General features: G+C 41.1%; 1 long non-coding RNA gene across 1 annotated transcript in view; it reads right to left on the reverse strand.

Annotated features, from left to right (window-relative positions):
- The window catches only part of LOC135268654 (uncharacterized), a 132,067-nt gene that overhangs the window by 74,495 nt on the left and 31,078 nt on the right, over positions 1 to 26,494 (reverse strand). Inside the window, exon 2 of the long non-coding RNA XR_010336933.1 lies at positions 6,364 to 6,437. This is a non-coding gene — a long non-coding RNA (uncharacterized LOC135268654). The remainder of the gene's footprint in view (positions 1 to 6,363; positions 6,438 to 26,494) is intronic.

Genomic DNA, 26,494 nt, shown 5'->3' on the forward strand with positions numbered 1-26,494 from the left:
AGAGTATCCTGCAAAAGAGCCTGATGATAGCTAAATTGCTTCCTGTGACTTAAACTTGGAAGTCACACAGTGTTATTTCTACTTTATTCTACCAGTAAAGACAGTTGCAAGGCCCACTCAAGTTTAAAGATTCCTCTTCTTGTGGGAGGAGTGACAATATTCTAGTGGAGTGTATGAGACCAGAAATAATGCTGTAGTCATTTTGGAAAACACAGGAGAAGCCTAGGAAGGTACTCCTTTGATTGATCTCTTGCATAATAAGCTCATCTCAGGCTCTGCTTCTAAGGAACCCAATTGCATTTGTTTCAAGGGCTGCTATAACAAAGTACCACAAGCTGGGTGGTAGAAACAAGAGAAATTTGTTGTCTCACAGTTCTGGGGCTACGAATCCAAGATCAAGGTATTAACAGGGTTGGCTAATTCTGAGGGATGTCTTCCATGCCTTTCCTTTCCTTTCTGGTGGTTTGCTGACAATCTTGGCATTCCTTGTCTTAGAGGAGCATCATTTCACTCTCTGCCTTTATCTTCACATGGTGTCCTCACTGTGTGCATCTTGCTGTATCCAAATTTCTCCTTTTTATAAGGATGCCCGTCATATGGGATTGGGGCCTTCTCTAATAACCTCATCTTAACTAATTACATCTGCAATGACTGTTTCCAAATAAGATTACATTCTGATATATTGGGGTTATCATTTTGACGTATGAATTAAGGATGGACAGAATTAACTGACCTAATGATAGAGGCAGGAGGCAGAGAACTCTCCTAGACAGATAGGAGAGGGTCCCCAGAGGACCTCCGACCCCCTAAGGTCATTGCCTAACATGGGGGCTTGTCTAAACATGCCCACGGTAAAAATTTCTGTCCCTTAGCACATGCGCAATAAGGGAAATAAATCAATGTGGAGGGGCTCAGGCTAAGGGCTCTGCAAGTGCACTGGAAGAATGGGGTGGAGCCACCAAGAATTTGTGCCTTATACAAATAGGGAACCAATATGGTTTGGTTGTGTCCCCACCCAAGTCTCATCTTGAATTCTTATGTGTTGTGGGAGGGGCCTGGTGGGAGGTGATTGAATCATGGGGGCAGGTCTTTCCTGTGCTGTTCTTGTGAGAGTGAATAAGTCTCACAAGATCTGATGCTTTTAAAAATGGGAGTTTCCCCGCACAAGCTCTCTTCTTTTGTCTGCTGCCATGTGAGACATGCCTTTCACCTTCTGCCATGATTGCAAGGCCTCCCCAGCCACATGGAACCGTAAGTCCAATAAACCTCTTTATTTTGTAATTTGCCAAGTCTTGGGTATGCCTTTATCGGCAGCATGAAAACAGACTAATATAGGAACCCAGCCCCATCAGCAGCTATATAGAAGCCCTTGTATTCAACTGTGAAGGGGACAACCAGCAACCTGCTCTCAGGACCCCTCTTTTTGCTGAGAGCTCCCCTTTCCACTTAATAAATTATTTTCCACTTACTCTTTGATGTCTGTGTGACTAATTTTTCTGGTTGTGAGACAAAAACCCGGAACTAGTCAAGCTAAGGAGTAAAAATCCTGCATCACTAAGACATAAGAGTATCTACTCTATGGCCAGGTGCAGTGGCTCATGCCTGTAATCCCAACACTTTGGGAGGCTGAGGCAGGTGGATCATCTGAGGTCAGGAGTTAAAGACCAGCCTGGCAAACATGGTGAAACCCAATCTCACTAAAAATACAAAAATTTGCCAGGCACACGCTTTGTGGTGGCACACACTTGTAATCTCAGCTATTAGGGAGGCTGAGGCAGGAGAATCACTTGAACCCAGGAGGCAGAGGTCACAGTGAGCCTAGATTGCACCACTGTACTCCAGCCTGGGTGACAGAGTAAGACTGTCACACAAAAAAAAAAAAAAAAAAAAAAGAGTATCTACTATTTATTAAAAAGATTATCTGAAATAATACATGGAAAGTTCCTGGCACCTAGCAAATGATTAATAAATGTTAGCCATCATTATTTATCTTGGATCCAGACAGACTGGCACAGTGCTTAGCACATAGCAAATATTGACCATCTTTGGGTTTTGCCTGCCTGGCACTCACTCTGTCTTTCTCTGGTAAAAACACCTTGAAACAATCTTTTTGCTAGTCTTAGTGAAGTAATCATTCAAAATGTCCTGCCCTGCTCTGCCCTGCCCTGCCTTGCCCTGCCCTGACCAAGAGGTGAGTATATGTGTGACCCAAGAATACCATTTAGACTCTGTCTCCCTAAAATTAAATCTCAAGTAGAGTAATGTAGAGATAGAAAATAATGGAGATCATTTATCCTACTAATAGTGCCACGAAAAGAGACTGAACTTTAGTTCCTGCTATCTGGATACGTAGAGCTGTTTTGATTCCTGGCCTTTTCACAGTCTGGTGCTTACTTAGCGTTTCCTTTCATTCTTTGTGCTAGTCCACATCCTTGAACACATTTCTTGTTTTGCTTAAGATAGCCTGGTGAGTTTCTTTTGTTTGTGCAGAAACAGAAATAGACTGAAACGTAAATTGATTCCTGGACATAGTAGTCACAACTGACACTTAGAATGACAATGTGAAGTTGGAAGGGTCATGCTGAGGCAGGAAAAAGTGTGAACCTCCCCTTCTGTGGCTTAGAAAATGCCTATCTTCATAAGCATGTTGTATCTGGAAACTCAGGCAATGTGTCAGTCCAGTGGGAGCTTTGGGAGAGTCAGTAGAAAAATGTTAGCTGGTTGGATCAGGTTGGATACTTTTTTTTTAGCCCAAGATAAGTTACCACAAGTAAGAGACAACTGGCTCATGAGAAAGCAGAGAGAGAGAACAGAAACTGCTAAGGGAAGCCCTTTCTAATTGTGGCCTGTGATCAAAGAGGGATAGTAGTCAGATAATCTTGAGCTGAATTCTCTCCCCTGAGATAAAGTTAGTGGAAGTAATGTCTAAGATTCTGAAAACTTAAGAGGACATAAAAAAGGCTCCCGGAAAAGCCCTGCTAAGCACCTCCTTCTGGGCTTTCCTTGACTGATAAGGCTTCACTCTTTGTAGCCCAACCACTGAAATACATGGGATGTTGGAGCTGAGATTAGCTTTGTCTCTTCCAACTCAACCTATTGCTTGTCATTGCCCCCAGGAAATGTGAAAAATGGAGGCTTTGTGGCTGAGAGCTGGAGGGAAGAGCAGAACTCTAAGGCCTGTTGCTATGAGAGAGGACATCCTAGCGTTGGATGTGCATGGAGAGCCTCCTACATTTCTAGGAAAATTGTCATTTCTGGATAAACACTTACTAAGTTAACATAATCTCCAGGCCCCCAAACTCTTCTCAGTGGAAAATTGGGTCCTAAATCAGTTTAACCCTCACAAGTGAGCCTCTCCACTGTCCTTTTCAGAGGTGACCACAGTGGGTACTAGGCATTTTCGGCTCTTCTCCTAGAGGAGAGAACCAGAATCAACTACTTTTGCTGATCAAGATACCCACTCTATCACTGGAGCAGAGAGCACTTTTTATTCCTGGGAAGCAGGATGTGATAAATTCCGTTGGCCAATGACCACTCTAACCTGACCCATTTCTACCATTGTAGATCAAGTTAAATTTAGCATTTAACCTCAGGTTGCCAATACACAAGGAGCCATTCTGGACCAAGCTGAAAATAATGCATGTTGCCAAGAGACCCAAAAGCTGGATGCAGTAACTGGCCTAGAACCTGGAGAAGCAGGGAATTTTGAGATGTACGTAGAAGAGTTGCACTATTATAGGTGCTAACAATGATGATATGCATGCATGAGAAGAAGAGTGTGTGGATGCATATCAAACAGCCCAGGAGATTATAGTGGTCAATGATTGTTTTCACCTGTAAGTATCCCAAGTTTCCTTTATAAAAACTTTCCTCCCCTATGCTTGAGCCACACAGTTCTAGAAGGGCTGAACCTATACCTCTGCAGCTTGGTTGGCATGTAACCCAAAATTGATTTGTAAATTTATTCCATCTTCCCGGCTCCATGAATGATTTGGAAAGCTTATGTGATCCAAGTCAGATCAATAGAGTCAGCCACAGAGTTTTGAAGAAACGACTGGGAAAGACACATTCTTTCCAAGAGATTGCTTGGCTGGTAGAATGTAAGTTTGCAGTTCTCAGGGATGAGCCTGCCACCATTTCGGGGAGAGATTGCCTGAGAATGAAGCTTGGGGAAAGGAAAGCAAAGTGACAACAAGAGTCAGAAAGAGAATGAGAGCCAACAAATATCCTTTTTGCTTAGCCATTTGGAGTAGGGGTAGTCTATTTTGTATGGAGCTCAGCACCTGTGAACACTCTCCTTTTGCTTAGCAAGTTTCTTTCCTCCCCAAATTAACAGCAGAAATTATGCTTTCTTCATCACCCTTGCAGCTAGCTGGGTACAAGAATGTGACTCAGGCTCCCTCAGACATCTTTGTGAAATTTCTCTGAGATGAGAGTAATGTGAGAAAGAAATGCCACATGGAATCCATTTTTGCCAGTGAGAGTGACACCACTGCCACTTGGCCTTCAGAGGTGGCACTGTTGAGTTCCTGTAACAGAGCTGGCAGTAGCGCTTATGTCAGTAAAGTTAAGTTCCTGCTGGCTGTGCAAAATGTAGCATTGAATGCAAGGAGGTCCTGACATCTGTTTGAGGTGGTGTCCTGGAAGTTCATCCTTGAGCCTGGCTCTCTAGCCCTCCTGGCAATTCTGTGACCTATCAAATATCCTTTAATAGTTTTCTTTTTGGCTTAATCAACCAAGTAATATTAAGTGCATTCTGCCCAAGGTCATGTAGCTAATAAATTCTAGAGTAAATATTTGAATGTTGGTCCTTTTTAAATCTCCAAAGTTCATGCTTTTGAAATAATTTTGTGGCAGACCGAGTAGATGGGCTTGCACAGAATTCATTCTACTCTTCTTGTAGAGTGCCTTCCCATATTGCAGAAGCTAGAAAGCTAAAAGTGACATTTCCCAGACTTATGTACAGCTAGGAATATGATTTAGGATCCAAAAATAAGATGTACTTATGTGAAAATTCAAGTTAACACTGAGTCAGATAGGAAAGAAGGCAGTGCCAGGCCTTCATTTTGATGGTACGAATCAGGTACAGCATGGTTTGGGGCAAACAGTTGAGGCTACAACTTTCTGAATACTGAATTGTGACAAGGTAGTGTGATCTTGGAGCTGGTGAGTGGTACAGTGGTTTCCTGATCCCCAGCTTCCTGATCGTTGCAGAGATAGTTCTCTAGACAGATCAGCTCTGTGGTGTTGTTCTGGAAGCCCAGCCCATAGCCCACTCTTCCAGCCCCTGTAACTGTGAGCATGGAATTCTCCTTAGCAAATCCTTTCTTACTAAAACTACTAGAAGCTTTCTGTTATCTGCTTCTGAATCTTGTTTAGTACAAGCATGTATAAGGATCAAGTACTGTATAACCAAGCAGCAGTACCCAGAGATTCTTATCTTTTCTGAGCTTCAATTAAAGAAACAAAAAACAGGTATTCAAGATAAATTTATGTATTTCAGTAATAAGCACCAGAGACTTTGTGGTCTTGCCACCCGTAATCTCAAGAAACTGAGTATATCAGTCAGTTACCAGCAGGAAACAGAAGATTCATTCATACTGGACAATCTGGGGAAACTTTACTAAAGACTAGTTTTGGCCAGGCATGGTGACTCACTCTCCCAAAGTGCTGGTAATCCCAGCACTTTGGGAGACCGAGGTGGGCAGATCACTTGAGGTCAGGAGTTTCAGACCAGCCTGGACAACATGGTGAAACCCTGTTGTCACCACTAAAAAATAAAAAAAATAAAATGAGCCGGTCATGCTGGTGAGTGCTTGTAATCTCAGCTACACAAGAGGCTGAGGCAGGAGAATCACTTGAACCCTGGAGGCGGAAGTTGCAGCGAGCCAGGATTGTACCTCTGCACTCCAGCCTGGGTGACAGAGCGAGACCATCTTTAAAATATAAATAAATAAATAAAGACTAGTTTTTACTTATTTTTATTTTTTATTTTTATTTATTTACTTTTTTAGAGATGGGGGTCTCACTATGTGCCTAGGCTGGTCTCAGATTCCTCCCACCTTAGCCTCCCGAAGTCATGGGATTACAGGTATGAGTCACCATGCCCAGCCTAAATGAGTTTCTAAAAATATAGACTGGGCATAGAGAACCACAGGGGTTGTACAGTGCCCCAGACCTGAAGCAACAAGTGGAGGAATGTATTATGGAAATTTGGAGACCACTAGGTAGAGAGGGTGCTTTATGAGAGCTGTGACCTTTGGTTAAGGAATGCAGTCATGGCAACCTCACAGGCAAGGCGCAGGGAGGGAGCAATCTCACACTCAACTGTTTTTCAATCTCCTGCACATTTGCTGAGCTCACCTGGAAGCCACAGGACACGAGCCTGTAGTCCTCATAGGACAGTCTGCCAGGATGGAGAATGATGGAACATGGATCTGAAGAGCAAATAAGAGATATCCAGCACATCATGTGAAAAAATCAGCAACCTCAGTGCAGTAAGAGATCATGAAGAATGTAGGCTGAAGTATTTTATGCTGCTGAATTTTATAATGCTCACAGATTGAGTTTATTCATTCTTTTTTAATTTTTATTTTTTGAGATGGAATCTTGCTCTTCGCCCAAGCTGGAGTACAGTGGTGTGATCTCAGCTCACTGCAGCCTCCGCTTCCTGGGTTCAAGCGATTCTCCCGCCTTAGCCTCCTGAGTAGCTGGGATTACAGGCACCCACCACCACAGCCAGCTAATTTTTGTATTTTTTAGTAGAGGTGAGGTTTTACCATGTTGGCCAGGCTGGTCTCCAACTCCTGACCTCAAGTGATCCACTGGCCTCAGCCTCCCAAAGTGCTGGGATTACAGGCATGAGCCATTGCGCCTGGCCTGAGTTTATTCATTCTTTTTAAAGATAGTCAACATGATCTGCTCATGTGATTTGAAGTCATCTTCCTGAGTTTAGCACAGAGTGGCATGGAGTATGAGAAGTGGAAGGCACTCTAGAGACCTCGCTGAACTCCCTAATTCCATAGATGAGGAAGTCAAGACTTAGGAACATCAAACAAATTCCTTCAAAGTCACATGTCCAAAAAGTTGCATAACCAGCATGCACACCACATCTACTGATGCCCAGTCCAGGGCTTCTTCTGCTATTGGCAGCCAAACTCCATGCTGGACACACAAGTTGTGCTCACTACCAAGTGCCAGATTGTAAAGCAGCTGCAGTCTGAGCCTGGAGCATCCCTCTGCCTTAGTCTTACTATTCTCTTCATTTTAAACATTTACCTGAGAAGCTGAATTCAAAAGACACTTTTCCTAAAAATAACTCAAAGACATGCAGGAGGAAATTAGCATAATGCATTTTTTCAACTATAATTTACAAAGTGTAATCTGAAAATGTGCGACAAAGCAATGCTAGTAGTGCAGAGAAAATTCCCCTGGGATATTTGGTTCCATTTAAAAACACCTCAGTATGGGGGGATGTGGGAGCAGCAGCCTGTGACACACTTCCATCAGGGCAAAATGTTATTCCAGTGATTCACAGCGAGAGGCCTGACAAACACTTTGAGTCGATAAAGGTTCTTGCCATCAGGATAAAATGAGAATTGCAGTGGGTGGTCCCATCTAGCCTCGTGTCTCCTTCTACTTCTGTCCTGGCTTAGGTGGTTGCCCTGGAAACAGTGGGGTAGCAAACAAAACCATTTGGAACAACTTTTAGGAAGCCTTATGCACACAGGCCTAATGTTTATTTGTTGCTGCCTTTTCCAAAGGCTTTCTTCCCATGAGTGGGTGTGCTCCTTGGACTACCTTGAAAGCCGGTTCATGTTAAAGTCTTTGGAAAGATCCAGTTGGAGGGTTGGCCAGAGTTTGGCAGAGAGCAGGAGAAAGGGGCTTTGCTTATCATTATTCAGCTTTGGATCCCCACACAGATGGCCCTGATCTCCTCCTCCCCCACCTAAGAATTTTTCTAAAATGACACCCAAGTTTTTCTTGGCAGAAGTTATAATTCCTGGCAAACAGTTCACTGCAGCTCTAATTATGATGACAGCTTTAATGGAGAAGATAATCATATTAAATGGTTCTTATTCAGTTCCCTGTGATGAATTAGTGATTACCATAAAATGTGTTAAGCAGCTAAAAGTAAGGGGAAGGGATAATGGGCTGAGCTACAAGTTGAGGTTTGAGGGATTCCAAAACCGGGTAGGAGACAGGATTGAATGAATTTGGTCAGATACCAAGGGTGATCAGATATAAGGGAGGGTATTCTCAATAAACGGACTTGGCAGAATTCTTCCTAAAACTGCACCAGGCAGGCCGGAGACAGGATGGGGACCAAGGGAAAGGCCCAGTCGAGAAGAGGGTTCAGGGGAACCTCACCAAAGTTTGGTGAAGAAGAGTCTTTATCACACCCACCACTTGTACAACACACTTTTCCATACTGTGACTCAGATTTGGAAAGGTAAGAATAAAAAGAAAGGAAAGAGGAAAGGAAGAGAGGGAGGGAGGGAGGGAGGGAAGTCTGTAAAATTGCCTTCTGAGTTCAGGCTCTTCTGTACATTGCTATATTTGTTTGGGGAGGAAAACATTTGATCTCTGAAACAGCCAAAGGATATCAAGGGCCAGTCTTAAAATTAAGGAGGAGATCATACTGAGTAACACTGCATGACTATAAAGCAATGAGCTGGTAGTTCTTGTATGATTTATGAATAGGGTGACCAAACTCAATCCATTTTGGCTGCAACATGCCCAGCTGTAGGACTGGAAATCTCCCTCAGTTCCAGGTAAATCAAGAAGATCTGCCTAAGACTGTTGCACTTCTACAGTCCCACATTCTGGAAAACTGAAATAATCAGTCACCCTATTCATCAAAACAGCTCTGCAGATAGTTCCTAACAAGAAGTTCCAAAATCATTTAGAGTCATAGCACCTGACAAACTAGGCTTCCAATTATGAATTGTTTAGAAAACAAAAGCAAAATAGCCTCATTCAATTAGTCACATATTATGTGAGAAAATAAATATTCACCCTGACTCCTATTTAGTTAGAAGTACCTTTACTAAGATACTTTGATTCAAATAGAGGACCCAAACACCTCTCCACAAATGTTTGGTTGAAGAAAGTTTATTTACCGAATTAGAATATTTACGTGCCATCATGCGTGTTTTATTTTTATATTATCTCTTTGTGTTTTACTACAAAAATCTTGCTTTAAAAAAGGCATTCAGATTTGTTTTTCATTCATCTGTAAGCTACAATACATGTAGTTACTATGTGTAGTAACCAAAGAGTGTGTGTGTGTGTGTGTGTGTGTGTGTGTGTGGTCTTCTAGAGAAGCAACCTTCTTTACACTTATCTTCGGTAAACCCTAATTCATTTGTACTTTCACTCATTTTTCCAAGGGATGTGTTATTCCTTTAGAAGGCATTTTTAACGGCTAGAGAAAACTACACATCTACAACCATCCGATCTTTGACAAACCTGACAAAAACAAGCAATGGGGAAAGGAGTCCCTGTTTAATAAAGGGTGTTGGGAAAACTGGCTAGCCATATGCAGAAAGCAGAAACTCGACCCCTTCCTGACACCTTACACTAAAATTGACTCCAGATGGATTAAAGACTTAAACATAAGACCTAACACCATAAAAACCCTAGAAGAAAACCTAGGCAAAACCATTCAGGACATAGGCGTAGGCAAGGACTTCATGATCAAAACACCAAAAGCATTGGCAACAAAAGCCAAAATAGACAAATGAGACCTAATCAAACTCCAAAGCTTCTGCACAGCAAAAGAAACATTCATTAGAGTGAATCAGCAACCAACAAAATGGGAAAAAAATTATCTACCCATCTGACAAAGGGCTGATATCCAGAATCTACAAAGAACTAAAACAGATTTACAAGAAAAAAACAAGCCCATTCAAAAGTGGGCAAAGGACGTGAACAGACACTTTACAAAAGAAGACATACATGAGGCCAAACAAACATATGAAAAAATGCTCATCATCACTGGTCATTAGAGAAATGCAAATCAAAACTACATTGAGATACCATCTCACGCCAGTTTGAAAGGTGATCATTAAAAAATCTGGAGACAACAGATGCTGGAGAGGATGTGGAGAAATAGGAACACTTTTACACTGTTGGTGGGAGTGTAAATTAGTTCAACCATTGTGGAAGACAGTGTGGTGATTCCTCAAGGACCTAGAAATAGAAATTCCATTTGACCTAGCAATCCCATTATTGGGTATATATCCAAAGGATTATAAATCGTTCTACTATAAGGACACATGCACACGAATGTTCACTGTAGCACTGTTTACAATAGCAAAGACCTGGAACCAACCCAAATGCCCATCGATGATAGACTGAACAGGGAAAATGTGGCACATATACACCATGGAATACTATGCAGCCATCAAAAACAATGAGTTCGTGTCCTTTGTAGGGACATGGATGAACCTGGAAACCATCATTCTCAGCAAACTGACACAAGAACAGAAAATCAAACACCACATGTTCTCACTCATAGGTGGGTGTTGAACAATGAGAACACATGGACACAGGGAGGAGAGCATCACACACTGGGGTCTGTTGGGGGGAAATAGGGGAGGGACAGTCGGGGGTGGGGAGTTGGGGAGAGATAGAATGGGGAGAAATGCCAGATATAGGTGATGGGGAGGAATGCATCACATCACGCTGCCAGGTATGCACCTATGCAACAATCTTGCATGTTCTTCACATGTACCCCAAAACCTAAAATGCAATAAAAAAAATAACAATTATAAAAAAAAAAAAGAAAGCTGAATAGCAAAACTTTGCTCAGAAAGCCCTGTTGCTCCTGCTGCTGCTTTGAATACCACTTTATGGTTACACTATTTTATCCTTCTAAAATCTACTTCACTTGGTTTCTTATATGCGTGAGGACCTTCATCCCTCAGAAGTGAGGGCCTGGGCAGGCTGGGAAGAGATGAGGTAGCTGGGAGCCTGGGACATGTCTGAGGCTCATTGGAGCTAAAGAGGTAGAGATTCAGGGAAAACATTCTAGGAAGGAACTGAGTTTAAAACCCCTTGGGCAGTACCAAAGAACCATCTTTTCTAAAAGGTTGTACAGAGAGAGTGTACATCCAAATATGGGGACAAAGTGGGAAAATCCATTGTGAACAAGCAAGTTCAGAACACAGTATAGAGGGGGAAGGTAAAAAACATTTAAGGAAGTTTTCTTGATATTTTTGTAGGATGCCAGAAGCCGTAGCCTGATGTGGGAGGAGGCTCTAATTAGGTCTGGCTCTTCCACATCCCACTGCATTGGGTGGTGTTTTTCATTGGGTGACTACAAAGTCTTACCATGTTTAGGTGGGTTTTCAGTTGAGGTGGGGGCATTCCATGTGTTTGCTTCTCTAGCAGACATCCTTTCTCAAGGACAGGTACCAGATCTGGCAGTGGCACTTCTGGCAATCTAGAACGTTCTGCAAGATGCAGGGGCTGTTCTAACTCAGTTGTCATGGTAAATTATTGGGCTCTGGGCCTAGGGCAGAGTCTCAGTGAACTGAGCTGGCATGAGCTGGCTGAAACAGATCTCATCTCTACTTTTACTAAGAAAATAGAAACAACGAGAAGACAACTGTAACATTTCCCATCATTATTCTCATTAAGTTTTGCCTTTCCTTCCTCTGTGATGGAAAAACTGTCCTGCACCCTTAGTCTCCTAGGCCTTGCCGCTTAAGCCCTGGATTCCCCATCCCCTATTCAAACACTTTGCACTTTTCATGACTCACCCTCTCCACCATCTCCACATCCCTCTCTATTCGATCATTCCCATAGTATATACATATACTATAATATCTCCTGTCTTTTAAAAACCTGTCTTCCCTAGAATCTACATCCCCCTCCAACTACTCCCTCCTGCTTCTCAGACCTCCCTACATTGTCATTTCTAAAGCAAGTTGTCAGTACTCAGTGTCTCCACTTCCTCATTTCATGGTCTCTTTTCAGTCTTCTCCAATCATGTTTTCTTCCCTCTAATTGCAGTGAAGCTATTCTTCTCAGGATCACCAGTGAGCTCCACATGTCTAAATCCCCTGAACAATTTCCAAGCCCCTCTCTTCCTCAACATCGCAGTGGATTTGATTTGACTTGGTGAACCACTTGGATTCTGAGTCGACGCGCTGTCTTGGTTTTCCTCCTGCGTCCCCGATTGGCTTCTTCCGAGTCTGCTGGCTCTTTCCTCTTATTCCTCATTTTTTACTTTCTTTTAACATCTTCTGTTCTTTAAATACACTCATTGACTCTGTAGGAGATCTTATCCAGTCCCATGGCTTTAATTTCTATCTCTCTGTCAATAACTCCCAGATCTATATTCTCTAGCCCTGACATTTCCCGAGCTCCAGACTTAACATATTCTGCCACCTACTTGACATTTCCATTAGATGTCTAATAAGCATTTCAAACTGAACATTTTCAAAATAGAACTTGGTCTTATCTCCCAAACCTGTTTTTCTTAGTTTTATATACTGCAGCCTCTGGCTTTACCAGTCATCCAGCAGCTCAGGATGTAGACTTGAGGCTCATACTTGACTACTTGAGTCCTTTTACACCCACATATCATAAAAATCCAATTATGTGGGCCCCTGCCAGGCCTCACTACCTCTATTAGTGATGGCCAGAACTGGCTGTCTTAAAATTCCCCACAGATGATTGCCAGGATTGGTGCTGTAGTATTCCTTCCTGTGTCTATGGCTCCCAGGATTGGGTATGAAATGGTAAATCCAAAGTGCTTGAGGAAGCTGACTCTGCTGCAAACTGAGTTTCTGCATCTAATTCAGCCACTCCAAATCTATGACAAGTGATTCTTATCCCCAAGGAACAGGAGCAATTACACTCTTTGGAAAGTCAGTTTCCTAGAGAAGGAAAGGCAGGGGTGGAGACTTCAGGGCTAAGTCTTCCAAGCACTAGATGTTGCTCATCTCAGTGGATGCAGACAGTCACGTGGACTGGCTGGGTCAGGTGTGTCAGGGGAAGGTCGGAGTAAATTAAGTAAGCCTTGTTAGAAGACTGCATCTGCATCTGAGAACCAAGAAAAGCCTCCATCCCTTTTGAGCATGTCAACTATTACAACAGCCCATGAAAAGAAATGTGTAAGGAATTTTCTAATGAATTCCAGGAACTGACAAAAACATTTGATAAAATCATGTGGGCTCTTCCTCTGGGACTACAAACACCTGAAGCATAATGCAGATATCTTGACTGGACAGAATACAGCCTAGTAATTCTTCCATTCGCTTGGACATGTACTTCTCAGGGTTGGCCTGCAGGTGGTGGTATAGCCCAAGGAGGACTGCAGAGGACAGTATGGACAAGGGACTCACAGGATGTTACGTTCAGATGCATGTATTAGGATTTTGTCCAAGTAGATCATGCCTCCTTGATCCCATATGAGAAGATGAATAGGGCCTGCACAGCCAAAATGACACCATAATCTGCCAGGTCTCCCCTTTCCCATTGATGTCAAAGCTCTTGGACCAGTAAGCTGGGGTATCTGCAGCCTCCTCCATGTCCAGGCAGAAGATAAGAGAAAATCTCCCTCCCAGATACACTCAAAATGTACTTCCCACGTGAGGTTGCTAGTGCCTTTAAAGAGAGGGCATGTGTGGGTTAAGTGGCCAATTCATCATGGTGCTGGTGGTGTTGCTCCCAGACTCAGTACATCAAGTCAGCATACTCCCTCTCCCCGCACGTTCTCTACCTCCACCAAAGCCTTGTAAATAGAATTGCTGTCCATCACCACCAGCTTGGCAGGAAGCCAAACATATTTGTAGCGGGGTCACAAATTCATTCAGTCTGTACTCAGATGTGCAAGGAAAATGCAGCTTCTAAATTTCTCCATAACTCATCTACTCATCCACAGATAATTGGAAGAAAGGACTCTAAATTTATCCCCTTCAGTCAAACTTAGTTCAGCTCAATAATTCAGATGCCTCCTTTATGTAAATTGTCTTTAGTTTCTTAAGGTAAAATATCATCTTTACATTTTCTCTCCATCTCTTTGTTCTCCTCCAAGTTAGTGTCTCTGTCTCTATATAGTGGGGTCCGTAAGAATTTAGATGACCCACGCAGCAGAGACATTATCTGAATCCTCACTGACCAATGGTGAAGTGGCTAGATTTTCTGTTTACTGGACTGGTGACTACTGAAGATTGATTTTTCTGATTTGACTTTTTGAGGCAAAGTAATTCCCTCTGGAATTTGTGGTTCTGGTCATCTCAAAGTTCCTACTCAGGTACCTCTTTGTTTTGACCAGAGCCTTCTTGTGTACCTCTGTGCTCTCAAAACCTCTGTGTCTCATCAGAACATGTGACACTTGCTGGATTACTCATACAACATCCAGGCCACGTAGGCCCAGGTTTGATGGCTCAAGCTCATCCACCAGCCCGCCCACTATACCACCTCCTCACCATCACTCCTTGCCAAGACTCTGGCCTCTGGCCTTCTCACTTCTTGTTTGTCTTCCTAATTTCTTCCATAATCCCTTGGAACTGGAAGGGGCAGTTTTTGGGCAATTCATCCATCCATGTACTATCCCCCTTCTAGGGTAGAGCAGTGCATATTATGACCTAGTTTCGCAGGTGGTACAGTTATCTTTTTTCTTAAGAAAAAACACTATGAGTTGAGGGCCCCTCCCGGGTTCAAGCAATTATCCTGCCTCAGCCTCCCGAGTAACTGGGATTATAGGTGCCCACCCCCATGCCCGGTTAATTTTTGTATCTTTAGTAAAGATGTGATTTCATCATATTCGCCAGGCTAGTGTTGAACTCCTCACCCCAAGGTCTACCTTGGCCTCCCAAAGTGCTAGGATTACAGCCATGAGCCACTGCTCCTGGCCTAAAATGCTTTATTTAGATGGGAGGGAGCTTCACAGAAGAAAAAACAATTACTTATAATGGCTGTTGCTCTGTGCTCCCAAGATGCTGGGTTAGTCCACAAACCCCAACCACTTCCCCAGGTGCCAGTGGTATTCTTCTCTGTTTCTCCTAAGGAGAGGCTACATAATTTATGGAACCTAATAAAAAGCAAAACTCTATTTACTATCTATTTTAAATTTCAAGCTATCAACACCAGAGCATGAATCCAAGCACAGTCTTCTGAGTGCGGGTCCCTGTATGACTGCATAGGGCTTGCACCTAGGAAGCTGGCCTTCTTTGAAGAGAATTGCACCTAAAAGAGATGTCAAGGCAGCACTGTGGGCTCACTGGGGAATTTGCTCACGAGTAGCAATCAGAGCCCACAGCTGCACTAGTGCTAGCCAGGCTCAGACATTAACTCTGACAGCTGCCCAGGGAATGCCTGTGGCAAGAGGGAGCCACCCAGTCAAAAAGAAGTGACAGGAAATAAGGGCCCCAACATGTTGTATTGGAAAGCCCATTGCTGGAAGCTCTGGGCATGTCAGCTGCTTCCAGCTGGGTATGTTTCTATCATAGCCAGGGGTGTGTCCAGCCAGGAAGCCTGAGACCTGTCAAGTCCATCATTTTAGAAACTACTGAAGGATGGGGAAAAGGCAATACACCCAGGAACTTCAGCACAGAGAACTATGGCCAGCTTTCTTACCTGGACTCTGGCTGTGAGCAGAGCATGGTGTCCAGGAGCCTGTGTGCAGAGGAGGTCTTAACTTCCCAAAGATAAAGAGATTTGAGGGGAGGCCAGAACAACGGCCACTCAGAACTTCAAAATGAATCATCAGTATAGAGGAGCAAGACAGAGGAGAAGAATCTAGGCCAGGCACGGTGGCTCACGCCTGCAATCCCAGCACTTTGGAAGGCTGAGGCGGGTGAATCACTTGAGGTCAGGAGTTCAAGACCAGCCTTGCCAACATGGTGAAACCCTGTATGCATTAAAAATACAAAAATTTGCCAGCTGTGGTGGCAGGCACTTGTAATCTCAGCTACTCAGGAGGCTGAAGCAGGAGAATCACTTGAACCCAGGAGGCAGAAGTTGCAGTGAGCCAAGATTGTGCACTGTACTCCAGCCTGGGTGACAGAGGAAGACAGAAGACTCCATCTCGAAAAAAAAAAAGAAAGAAAATACCTACTTGTAAGTCAACTAGATGAACTAGATGGAAACAGAGGAAACCAGACGAAAACAAAAATATGTAAGGTGGAAGGTGAGACTTGGAACTTATAAACAGTCAGTAAGATAAGTAAATTAACTCCCACAGCTTTTTAGAGTATAGCAGATTGGTACCTACTCATAGAAATACTGGCAAAATCCAGTACAAAATAGCTTTTAAGTAAACCACTGAACGCAAAAGGAAGGAAAAAGGTTTTAGAATAAAGAGAGAAGACGAAGCCACAGTGGGTTCACCCTGACTTGACACCCGATCAGCTGATGGGCTCGGGGGTTCTTGTGCAGAGTTCTCCTCGGATGCCCTTGTTGCTCATATTGACCCCTGGCTTTTGGGCCTGGGGGACCCAGGTCCTGGGCCACCTTCTCTGTTTAGGTTCAGAAGCTGTAAAAGAGAACTCCCTGAACTCCCTAAGACACAGGCTCTGGGGACCCAGGAGATGTCCTTGGAGGAAAACCTTTGAAGAGCTACCCTTGCCTTGAAGAGGGAAGTAGAAAAGCCCACCTCCTCAGTCTGAGGAAGTAGTATGGAATCCTGGGCTTTTCATCTCTCCCAGGTGTCTCTTACATTTTAATCCTACCTTCTAACTTCCAGTATAGAGGAAAAGGGAGAATAAAGAAAAAAACAGCTGGGTGAGGTGGCTCACACCTGTAATCCCAGCAATTTGGGAGGCCAGGGAAGTGAGATCACTTGAAGTCAGGAGTTTGAGACCAGCCTGGCCAACATGGTGAAACCCCATCTCTACCAAAAACACAAAAATTAGCTGGGTGAGGTGGCACACACTTGTAATCCCAACTACTTGGGAGGCTGAGGCAGGAGGATCACTTGAACCTGAGAGGTAGAGGTTGCAGTGAGCTGAGATCATGTGAGAAGCTGCAGTGAGCCGAGTGCACCACTTTAGCCTGGGCAACAGAGTGAGACTCTGTCTCAAAAAAAAAAAAAGAAGTCAAAGAAAAAGACTAGATCAACCTAAGAGAAAGTAGAAAAGAAGTATAAAGAATCAAAGTTAAAGAATGATAACTAGCTGAAGGAGGAGTGCTTGAACCCAGGGGCGGAGGTTGCAGTGAGCCAAGACTGTACCACTGCATTCCAGTATGGGTGACCAAGTAAGACCTTGTCCCCAAAAAAAAAGATAAATAGAAAACACACCATATTAATAATCAAAATACATATAATATTAACATATTGAGTTTCCCTACTAAAAAATGGAAATCCTCAGGATTTTTAAAAATTCAGCCAAAAGACTACTTAAACATGATGAAACAGATAGATTATTATGTAAATAGATGGATAAACTGTACTAGAAAAAAATATTTTTTAAAATTAAACATAACAATATTATCATCATTTTTCAAAACTTTAAAGCAAAATAAAAGCAAGGGATAAAAAGGGCCATTATAAAATGACAAAAGGATAAAAGAATAGTTCACATTGAAGAAACAGTATGCTGGAACTTCAGCATGCGTGTATGTGTGTGTGTGTACATACAATACATTGTCAAAATGACAAAGAGAAAATGATAAATCTATAATCACAGTTGTAGAAGACATAAAGAACATAAGTAATTCCTGCACCCAAAATGATAGGCAACACCTTCTTTTGATTATTATTATCGTTGTTATTGTCATTATGGGCAGCTCCTGAGCCAGAGGAGGCTCAGAGACTCCCAGGAAACACATTCTTTGTAGCACACATGAAACGTTTACAAAAAGCTGACCGTAATATGTCAAGAAGTAAATTTCAAACAAATACCAATGACCAAAACCACATAAAACATTCTCTGACAACAATGCAATAAAATAAAAAATCAATATATAGTTACACTGCTCCATTATTTTAGAAACTTCTAAATAATTATTAAGGTAGAAAAATGAATAGAAAATACCAAATGTGTAACACTGCTCAGGCAATGAAAACATGAGTACCAAAACACATGGCATGCAGTTTGAGCAGTATTTAGAAGGAAATTTAGAGCTTTAAATGCCTATAATAGAAGAGAAGGAAACAAATACCCTAAAGGTAAAAATGTTTAAAAGTTAGAGAAAGTAGAAGGGAAAAAAAAGAAAAACAAAAAAAGGAGAAACAGCCAAAAGGGGGAAAAAATCAACAAGAATTCAATAGATTCAAAACCTAATTCTTTTAGAAGATTAATAAAATAACAAAACCTGGCAAGACTGAGAGTATAAGAGAAAAAAGTGGGAAAAAAGGCTCTGACTATACATTTTTAAAAGCATAAGAGAATACAACGAATATCATTATATCAATACATTTGACAATATAAATGAAATGGACAGTTTTCTAGAAATATATAAATCACTAAAAAGTGATGTGAAAAAGAAATGGCAATCTATTTGTTTATACCCATTAAAAGAACTGAATCTGTAGTTTCAAAAATCTATTCATTAAGTACTATACCAATCAAGTATTTACCCAAAGAAGTGAATTTTACCAAACCTTCAAAGTTTATTTCCTGTATTGAACAAACTTTTTCATTCAGTGAAGACAAAAACAGGAGAGCTCTCTGTTTACTTCTTTTATAAGTATATTTTTGATACCCAAACTGGAAAAAGACAATATAATAAAAGAAAATAGTTGTTTTTTCTCACTTTTGAGCACATGTGCTCAAATATTTTAAAATATCATCTAACTGAATTCAGCAATGCATTAAAACCTCATATTAGATAAGGCACAAAGAAAATATAATAAAACAACTGTAGAATATGGTTGGTGGGCATATGGGTGTTCACTGTACGGGCCAAATTTTCTGTATGTTTAAAGCTTTTCATATTAAAACCTTGCTAAAAGCAAGAAATAAAATCATTATGTATTTACCACCTGTAAAAACATATCATGACAGAATACCAAGAATGGTTGAATATTAAAAGCCTATCAATGTAATTCACCTCATTAATATAGATGAGAAATTTTATTAGGAAAACGAGATTGTAGTCAACTTCCAGTTTGCCAACAGCTTTTTGTTTTTCATAAATTGCTTTTTCATCAATTATATAATTATATAACTGGACTTGGCTGTAAATTGCAGAAAACTCCAAACTATATAAAATTTTATTTCTCTCCCAAGTAAAAGACTGATTAGCTAGCTTAGAGCCAAGTTCCTTCCAATATTTAGATATTTGATAAGATCTTTACTCCTAAGATCACATCAAGTACAATATGATTGTTCCAATTCCATTCCTTATATGTGCATTCCAGGGGCAGGAAGGAGAAAACTGGGAAGTGATTATGCTTCCACTTTAGGGGTATTACTGGAATTTCCATACATGACTTTTATTTACATCGCAATGGCAGGAACTATGTTATATGCCCTCACCCAGTTGAAGGTGGCTGTGAAATGCAGGCATTTTTCTTGACAGTAATGTCTTCAAATAAAATAGAGATTCTACAGAGGAAAAAAGGGAGAACCAGTGAGAGGGATGGATCAGCAATCTCTCCCACGTATATAGCTGCCAAAAACCCCTAGAAAACGTGACACTTAGTGGTCAAACATTAAAAGCATTCTCTTTAGAGTCAGGAGCAAGTCAGGAGTCCCTGTTATCACAGCTTCTCTTAACCCTTGTATTAATATTAAAAGTCCTAGTCAGTGCCAATACTCTTTAAAAGAATAAGAATTAGAAAAAAGGGGAAAAATTGTCCTTATTTGTAAACTATCTGATAATTTACATTAAAAATGCAGGAGAATGTGTAGACAATTCAAACAAGAAAATTCAGCATTCTGGATACATGTTCAGGGTATGGTATGAGAAGAAAAAAAATTGTGTGTGTGTGTGTGTGTGTGTGTGTGTGTGTGTGTGTCTTCTCCCATTTAGAATAGATATCTAGGCAGAAATATCTGCAAGACCTATTTAGGCAAAATTATAAAACACGACATGAAAAATGCACTGGATAAATGATGAGACACTGAGGGATGAAAAGATAATCGTGTCAATCTGGCAGATCACCCTGTGAATTTATAATGAATCTGTGAATCATTGTAATTCCAACCAGAATCCCAATAAGGCTTCATGGAATTTAACAATCTAACCCAAAATTTAGTGTGGAAGACTACAGACTCAATTAGCAGGGAAATGTTTGAAAAAGAAAAGTAAGGAGTGGTGATTTGCCCTACCAGGCTAATTATGTAAGATTATAATTCTTTAAGCAGTGTGGCTTTGGGGACAGGAATATAAAAATAAGCCAAAAGGGGCTGGCGTGGTGGCTCATGCCTGTAATCCCAGCACTTTGGGAGGCCGAGGCAGGAGGATCAATTGAGGTCAGAAGTTCGAGACCAGCCTGGTCAACATGGTGAAACCCCATCTCTACTAAAAATACCAAAATTAGCTGGGCGTGGTGGTGCACACCTGTCATTCCAGCTGCTCAGGAGGCTGAGGTAAGAGAATCACTTTAACTTGGGAGGCAGGGGTTGCAGTGAGCCAAGATGTGCCACTGCACCCCAGGTTTGGGGACAAAGCAAGACTCTGTCTCAAAGAAAAAAAAATAGACCAAAGGAAAGGAATAAAGGGTATAGACACTGACAGATACATATATGGAAAGTTGATATAGAACATAAGTCCCCTACCTATCAGCAGGGAGTGGTAAATATTAGACAAGTGGTCCTAAGACAATTGGCTACGTACAGGGAAAAATAATTTAGATCCCCACTTCATGCCATAATAAAAATATATCCCACATAGACTAAAAACCTTACATGTATGGTAGGGTGGCAGGGGGAATCTTAAAATTACAAGGTAAATATAGGAGAATGTCTTTATTACATTTTCAGGTTTCTTAAATAAAATACCAAAAGCATAAATGATAATAGGGATGATTTGAATACATTTAAATATTAAAATTATATTTTAAAAAAGACCAGACACAGTGAAAATGCAAGCCATTGGAGAAGTTAATTATAATATATATTACTGGGTATTAGTATCAAGAATATTTTAAAATCTCTATAAATCAGTAAGAAAAAAAGCAAGCGATAGAGTCAAAAATTTGTCAATGGTATCAATAGTTAATTGTTAAAGGGAAACTAAATAGCCAAAAAACATAAAAGATACTCAACTTCAGTAATAAAGGCAAATTAAAACCACAATAAAGTACTATTTCACATCCATCAGATTGGCAACATTTAGAAGTCTGAGAAGCCCAAGTGTTGGTAAGGACGTGGAAGAAAAAGAAAAAAAGAACTTGTAAATACGGCTGGTGTGGATGTGTATTGTTGAAAATCACACTGGAGGACAATGTTGCAATATCAAATAGTTGAAGAGTACATAGCCTATGACCTAGAAATTCTGGCTGTGGGTATATATCCTAAAACATTCTCATGCATATGCCCAAGGAGAAATGAAATACAATGTTTTCTGTAGCGCTGTTTTTAAAATCAAAATATTGGAACCATCTTAAATGTTCAAATATATAATTGTGGATGGGGCTCAGTGGCTCATACTTGTTATCCCAGCACCTTGGGAGACCAACACAGGTAGGTGGACCTCTTGAGCCTAGGAGCTCAAGACTGGCCTGGGCAACATGGTAAAACCTTGCCTCCACCAAAAATACAAAAATTAGCCTGGCATGGTGGCACATGCCTATAGTCCCAGCTACTCAGAAGGCTGAGGTGAGAGGATCGCCTGAGCCTGGGGAGGTTGAAGCTGCAGGGAGCTAAAATCACAAGACTGCACTGCAACCTGAGTGACAGAGCGGGCCTTGTCTCAAAAAAAAAAAAAAAAAAAAAAAGAATGGTGGATAAATAAATAGTGCCAAAGCACACAACAAAATACCAACTATGTATGTCAAAATATATAATAACTAGGCAGGAAGGATACATGCTAATTTCAGGATAGTAATTACCTTTGGGCAGAGAGCAATGGAATTGGGCAGTGGGCATTATGGTTAAAATGTACCTGTAATGTTAAAACAAACAAGCAAAAACTCAAGAAAGGCAAGATGCCGACATTGGTTAAATCTGTGAAAAATGATAAGCCTGGATCATAAGTGCAGACTAATAAGAAATGATTTCCAGAACCACTTTGGAAGAGTGTGGAGAGTGGACTACCACGTGTGTAACACTGAAAAGGAGGATGAGCTTGTTTGTGCAGATTTCTGAATGACACAAAATAAATTGGCAACAGTGATGGCCTCTGAGGGAGAAGGAGACAGGAGACTGGGATGAGCAGGGAAAAAAGAGCTTTACATCCTTTTTCTATTATTCGGCTGTTTTTATCATTGGCATATATTTTCTTAATAGTAAAAAATTAAAGCAAAAATATATTTTTAATAAAAATGATTCCTACCACAACAATGCACTTAAATCCCAAATTACTATTTTAAGGAACATTTCGCATCAAATATAAATGTACCCTTATGTGTGCCATCTTCCCAAATGACTGATTTTTCTACAGCATTCCTTATAATAAGTTCCTCATGCTCAGCCACACAGAAATATACACTCTGCCTGCTACATCTGTTTTAACTGTGCATCTATTTATATGGGATGATGGATACTTTCCCTAATAAATCTTACCATTTCCCCTGCTAAGGAACTGAGTGCTAACTAAATGGTTGATGACACATAGGAGTTATTCCTACAATTTCCCTACACAGTAAGACAAATCAATGTAACGTAGAGTTCTTTTATAAACACTAACAGCTTTGGAGCATGTCAGAAGGTGGGAAGGGATACAATGAATCCATGTGTCGAGACTTTCTTAGCAGAGACAGCTTGAGGCAATCTGACAGCAAAGGCAGGATCTGAAGTCCTAAATGCAGACGTTTTATCTCCATGAGCTAATTTACAACCAAGAGAGCCCTGATACTGCCTGTTATAGAACTCGACTACTTTAAAACAGTGAAATTTTGTCTTATATTTTGCATTGATTTTTTTAAGTGTTATATTGTTTAAAAGCTAATTGCCTTCCTAGAACACTAATTTCAAATCTTTTCAAATCTAGGACCACTTTAGGGAACAAAACAACTAAAACAACTGATTCTCACTGCTGTCTTGTTATCCCAAGCTGGACTCCATGGGCCCCAGGCTCCACTTGGTATAAGGTGTAGAATTCCGCTTTATACCAGTTTACAGGTGTCAAGGAGGCAGGAGAGAAACTCAGGGTAGTGGGGGGAAGAAGATCAGAGTCATCTCTTTTTCATGTCTTTCATTTCACAACTTCTTCCTTCCCATGCCTGCTGGTGCGCTCCCTCGCCTTGTTCCAGAGCCAAAAGACAGGTCAACCTCATCGCTTTTTATCCAAGTTGGCAGAGGTTGTGGCAGCGGGGTGGTAACTCTGCCCGATGTTCCCAAGCTGCGGCTGGGACATGTCCAACAGCAAAGTCACTCAGTAAACAGTTCTGTTTCTCTCTTCCCCGAGTTGGCTGGAACCTCTCTAAGCCCTAGTACCACCCACTCTTTAATTCAAGACAAGCCCACAGACCAGAAACTTCACAGATCGCTCTGTCTTAAAACAGTCTTTTGCTGGGTACAAAATACCATGTATAAAATTATCAATATGCTATAATTATTTCCACGCCAATCCCTATAGATTATCCTTTTTGACGGTTTGGTTTTCTATTTTTATTAATATCCCTCATACATCATTCAGTTCAATATTCAAAAACCTCCTTAGATGTTTATTTTGGGCCTAGCTTTGTGCCAGGTGTGGTGACAAGGGGGAGATAAGCAAATATTGCTCTTAACAGTTACTTATTTTAAGATGTTTACAAACTAATTGGAGAGAGAAAAGTCAATACGAAGTAATAACTCAAGACAAATTATCTTTAAACTCTAAAAGTGGGGGGAAATATCAGAGAGACATGGAGAGGTCAGGAACACTTTAAGAAAGATGTTGGCTGGAGCTGGGATTTGAGCAAGGAGTGGAGGTTGAGGAGGGCTTTCCAGGTCTGACAAGATGGTCAAGCTTCGGAGGCTGATTTCAGCAGAGCATATTGTGGGACTATCAGAGATCAGTTTAATAAAGGAACTCTGACACTAGAAAATTGGTAAACAAGGAGGCAAATAAAACCAAGAACAAGGGTTGATTAATAAGTTGGCTAAGAATTCATTATCCTGCCATATGTTGAGTACTAGAGATCAAAGGGAACTCATGAATCATGTCATGCACCTTCATGCCTTCATTTCACAGATGAGAACACTGAGGATTAGCGACTCAAAACAAATTCATTATAGCAGGTAACGAATTAGTGCCAGAGTGGAAATTCAACTCCAGGGCTTCCGACTCCCATGCATCACACTCCACTTCAAAACCCCACACTGTTATGCTTCAGTGATACAAGGCCCTTTGGAACAGTGACATACTAACAGTAATAAAATGATAAATTCTGAAGTAGAGGTATTACAGAAGGGATAAGACTTATTTTGTGTACAGATAGTTCTAATTTTTTCTTTTCTTGAATTGCACTAGGTATTACATCAGTTTTCACCTCCTCTACTTGACAGAGTCTTCATGGCCCTGCCTGGCCTTTCTGACCTTATTTCCCAACACTCCTTATTCTACAGGCTCCACTCCAGCCAGATGTGTCCGTTCATGGTCCCCAGCTTTTGCTAGGCTCTTGCCCATCTCTGGGGTGTTGCTCCAGTTTTTCCCTTTTCAACATTGACATAAAACCCAAGGGTCTGTAAGGACCTCCTGTACCTCAAGTCTTCTCTAGACTCCTATTTAATTTAACTCATTTTAATAAAATTTTATGGAGGACCTGCTGTGTGTCAGACACTCTAAAAGGCACTCAGGACTCCAAAATAAGTAAGGCATGGGTGCCACCCTCAAGGTACAGAGTCTAGAAGGGGAATGCACACATGAAAACAAATCATTACCGCCCAGAATCACAAATATAGGTACAGGAAATACAGAGATGCTCTAGTCTAGTAGTTGGAAAGGGAGAAAACCTGGAGAGAGTGAGGTCTGAGATCACTTAGCAGATGAGTGGAACTGCATCGGGGCTGAGTTGGGAGAAAGGAAAGGAAAGGGTTATTCCAGGAAGAAAAGACTGGATGTGAAAATGCACAGCATTTAGTAACTTTGGTTTGGGTACCAGATTCTGGATCAAACTAGGTTTGAGTTTGGTCCTAGGATTTAGTTTGCCTTCAAAATAGCAGGTAGATAGAAGAGCTGGCGGGGAAAAGACAAGAGAGGTAGTCGGGGGCTCCTCACCAGGCCACAGAGGCTGGACTGCAGCCTGTAGATGATAAAGAGCAGAGGACATTTGAAGAGGGACAATTTAAATCAAATGCTTGGGTGCTTGGTTCACAGGAATATGGGCCCCATCTTACATTCAAGAAATCAGTAAAGCTGTAGAAAGGACAGTTCTGGAGACAGATCCTAAAGAATGAATAAAATTTCAACAGACTGAAATGGAGGGGAAGTTATTACATTGTTAGTGGAGACAGCAAAGCAACTGTTTATTTGTTACCTGATTGTTCTGGGTACATTAATTTTTTTCTCCTGAGACATATCACCTAAATTCTGTAAGGACAGAAATCATTTTTCCAACTTCTTTTTGTAGCTCCAAGTAGCTAACACAGTTCTGGATACACAGTGGGTGTTTATTCAGTTCTTAATAACTGCTTGGGGTGTGTCTAAAATAGAGAAGAAAGAAAGAAGAAAACCCCTCATATTTGTTCATGACAGAAGCTTGTTTTTATTCCTAAATCTGTTGCTAAGAATAAAAATGTGTAAGTTTTTATAAATGCAAAATTTCATATTTGAAGCAAAGACAGTGTATATAATTGGAAGCTTATGGTTGTCTAATAAAGGACATAAGATTCCAATTAAAGCCAAAATTTCATCTCTAAGCAGGCCTTCTCACTGTGTGGGCATCCCAACTGCTATGTTTGTTTAATAGATGAAATTAAACGGATGGCTGCCTGTGAAGGGCATCTTAGGGACTCGAGACTTAGCTTTGCTTCGGTGCCAGTTTCTCTAAGTTTACTACTGAGGGGAGTATTTGGTCTTATTATCACAAAGTCAAATCACTTTTAAATATTGGGGTGAGTGATCATATGACATAAATACTTCATATATATGAGTATGTGTGCATGTGTGTGCACATGTGTGTTATTTTTTCTTAATAAGAAACAAAGGGCACTGGGTTTCACCAATTCTCTTTCCCTCCTCCACATCTGATCAGATTCTGAAAAATACCCCACCTCTTCAAAAACAAATGTTTTCAGTGCAAAGGGCAAATTTTGTTTCATAAAGACAAATGTCCTTTTCCTGTGTTCTGCAGTGCTCATATTGCATTACATATGTTATTTATAACTCATAAGTAGTGAGATACTGTCATGAAGGAATAATATTCTAAATAGTTAACAACGGTACAGCATAGACACAAGCCATTCAGAATGGACTCCTGAACAACCTGGAAGGATGCCAG

The sequence above is a fragment of the Aotus nancymaae genome, unplaced genomic scaffold (genome assembly GCF_030222135.1).
Source record: "Aotus nancymaae isolate 86718 unplaced genomic scaffold, 86718_ANA_hifiasm-v0.15.2.pri h1tg000041l, whole genome shotgun sequence".
NCBI lineage: Eukaryota > Metazoa > Chordata > Mammalia > Primates > Aotidae > Aotus > Aotus nancymaae.